This window comes from Agelaius phoeniceus, chromosome 2, assembly GCF_051311805.1.
Source record: "Agelaius phoeniceus isolate bAgePho1 chromosome 2, bAgePho1.hap1, whole genome shotgun sequence".
NCBI classification, from domain to species: domain Eukaryota; kingdom Metazoa; phylum Chordata; class Aves; order Passeriformes; family Icteridae; genus Agelaius; species Agelaius phoeniceus.
In genome coordinates this window covers 73,950,085-73,957,877 of record NC_135266.1, presented here as the reverse complement: position 1 = coordinate 73,957,877, position 7,793 = coordinate 73,950,085, and positions in this window count along the sequence as shown.

Genomic DNA, 7,793 nt, shown 5'->3' with positions numbered 1-7,793 from the left:
GTTTTGCTTTCAATTTCTCCTCTTTTGTCTGAGGATAATTGTTTGTAATCATTCTTGTCATAAAGCAACTTAACCATGAACTTAGGCTTGCTGTGATTGGTAGAAGGCCTTGTAATTATCTCCAAGGATGCATTAGCTCCTGTAGGACTTGGAAAGTTCATTTGTGTTGGCACAATTCTTTTATCTGCTGTGTCTGTGCTGCTGTTTCTCCTTTGGCCTGCACCTCTGTCTGCAAAATGGGAGGCGATTCTAACACATCATGTGGTATCTTAGGTCTTTTTGTATCTTGAGTGTATTATTTAACCTAGCAAATTTCTTTCTGTTATGCTATTGCGAAAGTAAAATTAAGAAGCAAGATCTGCAAATTAAAGCTAAAAAAAAAAAAAAAAGAAAAAAAGACATGCAGTTTTACCAGTGATGTTTGGAACAGTTAGCCAGGGAAAATTATGAACTCGCCTTCTTTGAAATCCAGTCCGGCCGGCTGTTATAAAGCTTTGCTTTAGAAAATAAATGTAATGTGTTAAAGAGGAGATCATGCCAAATCACCTCTTGAAATTTTCTAACCTTTTAAGCTATGAATATCCATAATGAATCAATGTGGTTATTCTTTGGGTAGCCTAGGAACAAAAATTTGTCTTAACAAGTTTGGTATTCCCCACTTTTGTTTAAGGAGTTTAAAAGGACAGAAAACATAGCTCCTTCTCATGGATATGTCATGGCATGCAGATTAAACACCAACTCTCCTGGAGTGGGTCTTTTTCTTTTCTCCTTATTTAGTGGATTTTCCATACCCATGGATATGGGTATTGACATACCATTCAATATTAAAAACATACATAGCTGTACAGATAAAGGTAAAATAATTTCACTTAGTAGCCATGCTTCTGCTTTGGAAGTTCTGTTGTGTATTTTAAATGGAAGTTTTATCCCAGAAAACACTTCTGTCTCATCTCTTTGGCTTTACCATTCATTTGCAAGCAGCTTGGTTCTCTGTTCTTAGCTGAAAATTTCTGTTGTGCTTGGAGCCTTTCTGGTTTATCTTTTTATCTAAAAACTCATTGGGGAGAGTGAGTGATATTTTAAAGAACATAAAATGTAAATGGAAACTGCACCTTGTAGACTTTTTATAACCTCTTTGGGAACAGGCCTTAGGAACTACCTCTGTTAAATCTACTGTTGTCATTCTCTTGTCGTTACAAAACAAGTAATATTCACTATCTTGTTATTAAATAAATATTTAAGTGCTTTTTTTCCTCTTCTAGAAGACAAACTGCCAGGCTGTAATTAAATTAGTTAATGAGGCTTTGTTCTAAATATCTAGATTTCTCAGTTGTACCTGCCTCAAAAGTGGGTAGAGAAGCATCCCAACAAAATGAGAGATATAATGCATAACCTGTACCATTCATAATGTAATAATGAATATGCTAAAACATAGTTTTGTTCAATATCTAAATGAAGACATTGTTTAGAACAGTTTAGTTTTGATGAGGATTTCACACCATGGAAGGGAATGCATTTTGATTAATTTTCCTAAGCTGAGCATTCTCCAGAAATTCATTTTCTTTTGAGTCGCACAGTATCTTTTGGAGTTTTTTTATCTTTTGCCTCATACAAGTAAAAAATTTCGACACAGTGTCCAATCATTTCTGTTAAATCACAGTTTCTTCCCAACTGTTGTGCTGCTGTTTGTATTTCCTAGAAATGTGACTACAGTGTTTGATACAGATGTTGCATTTGGAGCAGTGTAAGTGAACAAACAAGTCACAGCTGAGGCTGGAACTAAGTGGCATCTATGAGTCATGTAATTGCTATACTAATTAAATATAAACAAATTATTAAACCATTACATTTTTAGGACTGTATTTACAATTTATGCATAAATATTTATAGAATCTGTCAGTATTTTATTCTAAGGCATTTGGCCTTCCTAGATTTTGCATTCTGCTGTAGTTGCTGCTGCTGCAGTGATTTTTCTCAAAGGTATTTGAATCTTTTTCACTAAAATGTGAAAAGGCCATAGGTGGCACTTCTAGCACTCTGAATCACCCACAAACAGAATCCAGGTACGGCTGTGCTACAGAAAAGCTCATTTTCACCACTGGAAAACATTAATAAAAGGTTAGGTAGGAAAGGAGAGATCAATTCAACCTCTCTTACTTTCTCTCACAGAAACTCCTTGCCTGAGAAATACCCCTAAAACTCAAGAGAGTATCTTAAAATATGTGATTCCAGGTTATTATTGTCCCACACGTTTATGAAGTCCCTGACACTTTTAGTTCTTTTCAGCTCTTTTTTTATATATATTTTTTCCTTACATAAGATAAAATGCTGCAGAGGTAAAAGGCAAAGTCTTCACATGACTAATCTGTCCATCTGCTGTTGAAATTGATTAAAATAAGTAAGATGACAGATAATATTTTCTTTCCAACCATGATGTCTTTTCCTTTTCTTCCTTTTCATCAGTGTTGCTTAGTTCAAATGTATTAGTTTGGGGATTTCTTTCTGCAATAATACAGCAACTCCCTCAAGGAAAGGAGAAAGATAATGATTCCTATTTATGCAAACCTTTCCTTCCCTAGTGGAAACACTTTCATTCTTCAGGCATTTCATTGTTCCATTCTTGAAAACCTTTGTTTTTTATAGCATCTCTGTTCTTAGCAAGGACAGTATGCACTTCTGATTTACATATTCTTTTTAATTCTAGTACTTCTCAAAAACTGATGGTGGCAGTGATGACTAAAAGATTATATCTGTGATTTTTTTAAGATTTAGAATCAGTGCTGTTTGCAGAAGAGTAAATTGGATAAGAACGTAAAACCACGAAATTCCTTTTTCAGTTTTTCATGTGATACCTGGGATATAGGTAAAGGACAGGTAATTTTCACTTTTCAGGCATTAGAAGTAAATTACACATATATTTGTTAAAACTCTAAAATATAGATGTATTCTGCTCTTATTCCAAAATAAGAATAATGAAAATGTTTGGGTATACTTGTAATGAAATAATATTTGTCCACTGCCCTGATGATTTTGCTTCTCCTCCTGTAAGCTTGCATGCTTCTGTTTCAACCAGAGTTTGAAACAGCATTTGAAAAGCAGCTGTCCAATGAAATTATTATTTTAATATATTGCTCAAATTCTATGGCAGGTTCAGCTCTACACCAAGCAAGCCAATTGCCTTACATGTTTTGGAATTTATTTTTTTTTCAGAGAAAGAATGAATACAGTCAAAATTGGCTTGAAATAGAAGTTCTTCTTGAAATACAGTTCCTCTATTTACTTTTTACCGAAGAGCCAGCTATTACTTTCTTGTCATGGCCTAATTTTATGCATATTATTATTATCAAACCAGCAAAACACACTGAACCACAACCAGGAATGTGTAGCAGTTTGTAATACTTCTATTCTGATATTCCAGTCATAAATCTTAAGCTTGTGTTTCCATATCATTGCTCCATGCTTAATATTTTAATGGTCTTAAAATCAGTCTTTACTCACATATTTCACAGAATTTTCTTCATTTTGAATGAACATCATACATGATTTGGCATTACTGAAGGGTTTTACTTCAGTAAGTAAATCACTTTGGTTATATTCTAAAGAATGCTTTGTATGGAATGCTTATCATTGCAAGACTCTAACATGCAACTTTTTTTTTTCTTTAGGCCTCCTTTTAATATTTAGTCTAATAAAATTAGACTGTTAATTTAATTTAGTCTATTTGAAGTAAATTTGTCCTAATAACAAGCACAGTCACATCTGAATATAATTTCCCCCTAAATATATATTTTGGAGTCTTATACCTCTCATTGCTTGCTCATAGCAGAAATTAATTGTTTTTTTCTGAAATCTGTAATTTGTAACTGAAGGCTGCACTTAGACCAAAGAACATTTGGTGAAAAGGAAAATGCTTTTGCTACCAAAATGCTTTTGCAACAAAAATGTTGTTTTTACCAACAAAGGATCAGATGTAGACTGCTTAGGGCAGGAGGAGGTTTTGGTTAGTGCTATGTTTCATCTGCGCCAGAAGTAGATGAGAACCTAAGCAAACACAAACTGCAAAATTCCCAACAGCCCATTACCAAGGTTAGTGTGAAACCCAGGAGCATGTCTGACAAACCACTAATGTGAATTCTCTCCCTAGCAGTGGTTGCATGGTGAAACAATTAACTGGCATTAGGCAAATGCTGGCTTAAAGGCCTTTGCAGAAAGTACCTTTATTGTGGTCAAGAAATCATTTAAACAGTAACGTTCCTTCCCTTTTCTTCTTCCATGGTTCCAAATGGAAAAGAAAAGCTACTGCCATTGATTGCTACTGTTCTTGTGCTAGAGTTCACAAGATGCACAAAGGAATTGAAAGGGATAGTTTTCAAAACACTAATGAAATTGGAAGATTCATCTAATTGAAGGTGTGCATTTAAAAAATATCTTATCTATAAATCCTCCCAACAGACAAAAACTAGTATCATCATGAAGATTCAATGGCTATATTAAAGAATATTATAACCAAGATATAATAGATTCCTTGTGCTAAAAGAGGAAAATGTATACACTTCATACTTTACTGGGCATGCAGGAAAAGGATACAGAAACAGTCAGGAGAGCCCTGGAGATCTTCCTTCCTCTTTTGAGGAATTATATTACTCATTCTGCATCAGATGATATTTTATACATGCTGGATCAGCATACTATAGAAAATTTTGTCTTTAAAATAATTATCATTAGAAGAAATTATTTTTTCCTGCTCCTTTGGTGGACTTATAGGATTTTATTATAATGATACTTCATTTCTACTCACAGTGGTGTTCATTGGGCTTTTGAGCTGATGAAGAAAGCAATACAGTTGGTAAGAAGGCAATTTCCATCTATTTGCTAGCAAGCTGAACTTGGGAAAGACTGGGATTCAAGGAGATAATAGATATCAACTTTATCTAACATGAATTATCCTTCTGCATAAAATATTTAATGCCATCATTCTTTAAGATAATAACAGAATTAGCTTCTAAATATTAACTTTCAAAGTCACACACTTTAAGGTATGGAAACAAATGGTCTTACAGTTATTAAGTGTTGTTTTTACATATATGTAATATTTTATTTACCTGTAACTGTTTAAAATACCTTAACATTTATTTTTTCATGCTAATTTCTGGTTTGTTGCACATTGTAAAGTACTTTTATAATATCTTTGTTTTGATTTCTTCTAAAATCTCATGTACTTAGATGGCACAGTAAAGAAAGCATAATGTAGCAATTCAGTGAAGTGTGGCAGATGTTTTGGCAGATACTAGAGTGTGATTAACAAGGAACTAATACATATCTTTATAACATATCAGTGTTCTTAATTGGGTGGTTTTGTAATTCCTACAGTGTGCCTCGAAATGCAAACAGCAGGATAGATATTTTTCTACTGCACTGCTTTTCTTACTGATCATAGATTTATTTGTGAACACATAGGTCAGTTTTGTTAGGAGGAAAGAGTTCTCTCTTTCTTTCCTGTTGTTACTCTGTATTCTGATTTTATGCTGATTAATTTATTTTATTTTATACCAGACCAAACACTGACTAACATTTATTTTAATTTAATGGGCTTTTCATAGGTGTTTAATGAATACACTACATATTCTAAATTAAGGAGCTGCACAGAAGAACAACACTTTGGTACCTTGTGATCTGATGAAATGTAGTTGGAGACAGCACAATGACTTGCACTGAGGGATCAAGTGGGTATGGGGCATACTCCACACTTGTTTGTCAATCCTTTGAAAATATTCAGAAGCAGGGGATTCAACAGTACCATAGTAATGTCTGATACTGCCCTTGCAAATGAAGAATGCTGCCCAGCAGTTACACAGAACTAAGAGGTTACTAAGGAAAACTGCAGAACCTTTTCCATAGAGGTTTTCCTGAGAATTTAAACAAACAGGCTAAGGGTGGAGTAGATACACTTGACCTTGTAGAGGACCTTGCCAGGAGGGATATCCCAATGTCCTTCTGTTTCTAAGGTGCTCTGAATCCTTCTTCTCAAGATGGAAGACGCTGGCTCTTTTTAATAAAAATACAAAGGAAATATTTGTACTACACTATGAGAAGAGCCAGGGTATGGCTATCTTAAAAACTAGAGAGATTCCTTAATAGAGACCATGATAAACTAGCTTCCAAATCTGCTGTTCAGTCTTTGCATGGTCAATTGCTCCATTACTAGAATTTCCTTAGAAAGAAAGTGCTGGCAAAAATAGGAAGAATGTTTTTTTCTTCAGTACATCTGTCACTCTTGCAGCAATACATCCCACATGGGTGTGTGTGTTTGGAAGATACATATTCACACTAAAAGCCGAGTTTTGGGTCAGTGATATATGTTCCCTAAGGATCTGTTTCTGAGATCCAATTCTGTCACAGACACATTTTACGAAAAATCCTTTCCTTAGGATTTTTTCTCCTGAGAAGCTGAGAGGCCTCAGGAACAAAATGTAAACAATGGTTATCTGCTGCCGTGGAATGCAACAGGTACATCTGTGATTGGTCTCATGCCGTTGTTTCTAATTAATGGCCAATCACAGTCAGCTGGCTTGGACTCTCTGTCCGAGTCACAAGCTTTTGTTAGGATTCATTCCTTTTTCTATTCTTAGCTAGCCTTCTAATGAAACCCTTTCTTCTATTCTTTTAGTATAGTTTTAGTATAATATATATCATAAAATAAGAAATCAAGCCTTCTGAAACATGGAGTCAACATTCTCGTCTCTTCCCTTATCCTAACACCCCTGCAAACACTGTCACACCAATACACTGACACTCTGGCTCTAGCAAAAGGCAGTGGAATAAGCAAATAGGGCGTGATTTATTTGCTTTTTCTTACAAGACTTCTATTTCCTTCCTCCTACATGTTACATAAAAAAGCTACACTTGCCAAGTACTTTAACATGTAAAATACTATGAAATTAAAAGCAGTTATCTTCCTTAGTAAGAAACCCTATCAATGCCACAGCAGGACCTTGTCCTGAGATGTCCATGTACATCTTTCTTGTGCATTTCTCCAAAACCTCATCCAGCTGAGGGCAAAGAATACCTTAAATCCAACAAGTCAAAGTGGAAGATGCTGCATTTGAATTGGGGCGATCCCAAGCACGGGAGAAGAACTCACTGAGAGCAGCCCTGCTGAGAAGGACTTGGGGGTGCTGATGGATGAGAGGCTGGCCATGAGCTGTCAGTGTGCTCCCACAGCCCAGAGAGCCAAACGTGTCCTGGGCTGCATCCATGGTGGGCAGCAGGGCCAGGGAGGGGATTCTGCCCCTCTGCTCTGCTCAGAGCCCACCTGCAGGGCTGCACCAGCTCTGGGGCACCAGCACGGGGAGGACATGAATCTGTTGGAGTGAGTGCAGAGGAGGGGCACTGGGATGATGAGAGGGATGGAGGAAGACAGGCTGAGGGCCTTGGGATTGTTCAGCCTGGAGAAGGCCCCAGAGAGAGCTCGTAGCACCTTCCCGTACCTAAAGGGGGATTACAAAAACGAGGAAGAGTGACGGGCAAATAGCGATAGGGCAAGGGGGGGGGGCGGGGAATGCTTTTAAACCACAGAGAAGAGACTTAGATTAGATGTTAGGAAGGAATTCTTCCCTGTGAGGGCGGTGAGGCACTGGAACAGGCTGCCCAGAGAAGCTGTGGATGCCCCACGACTGGAAGTGCCCAAGGCCACAGAGAAGCCGCGGCTGTCCCATGCCCGGAGGTGCCCGCGGCCAGGTCAGACGTGGCTGGGAGCCCGCCGTTCCCATCCCATGGGAGCTGTCCCGGTCTCT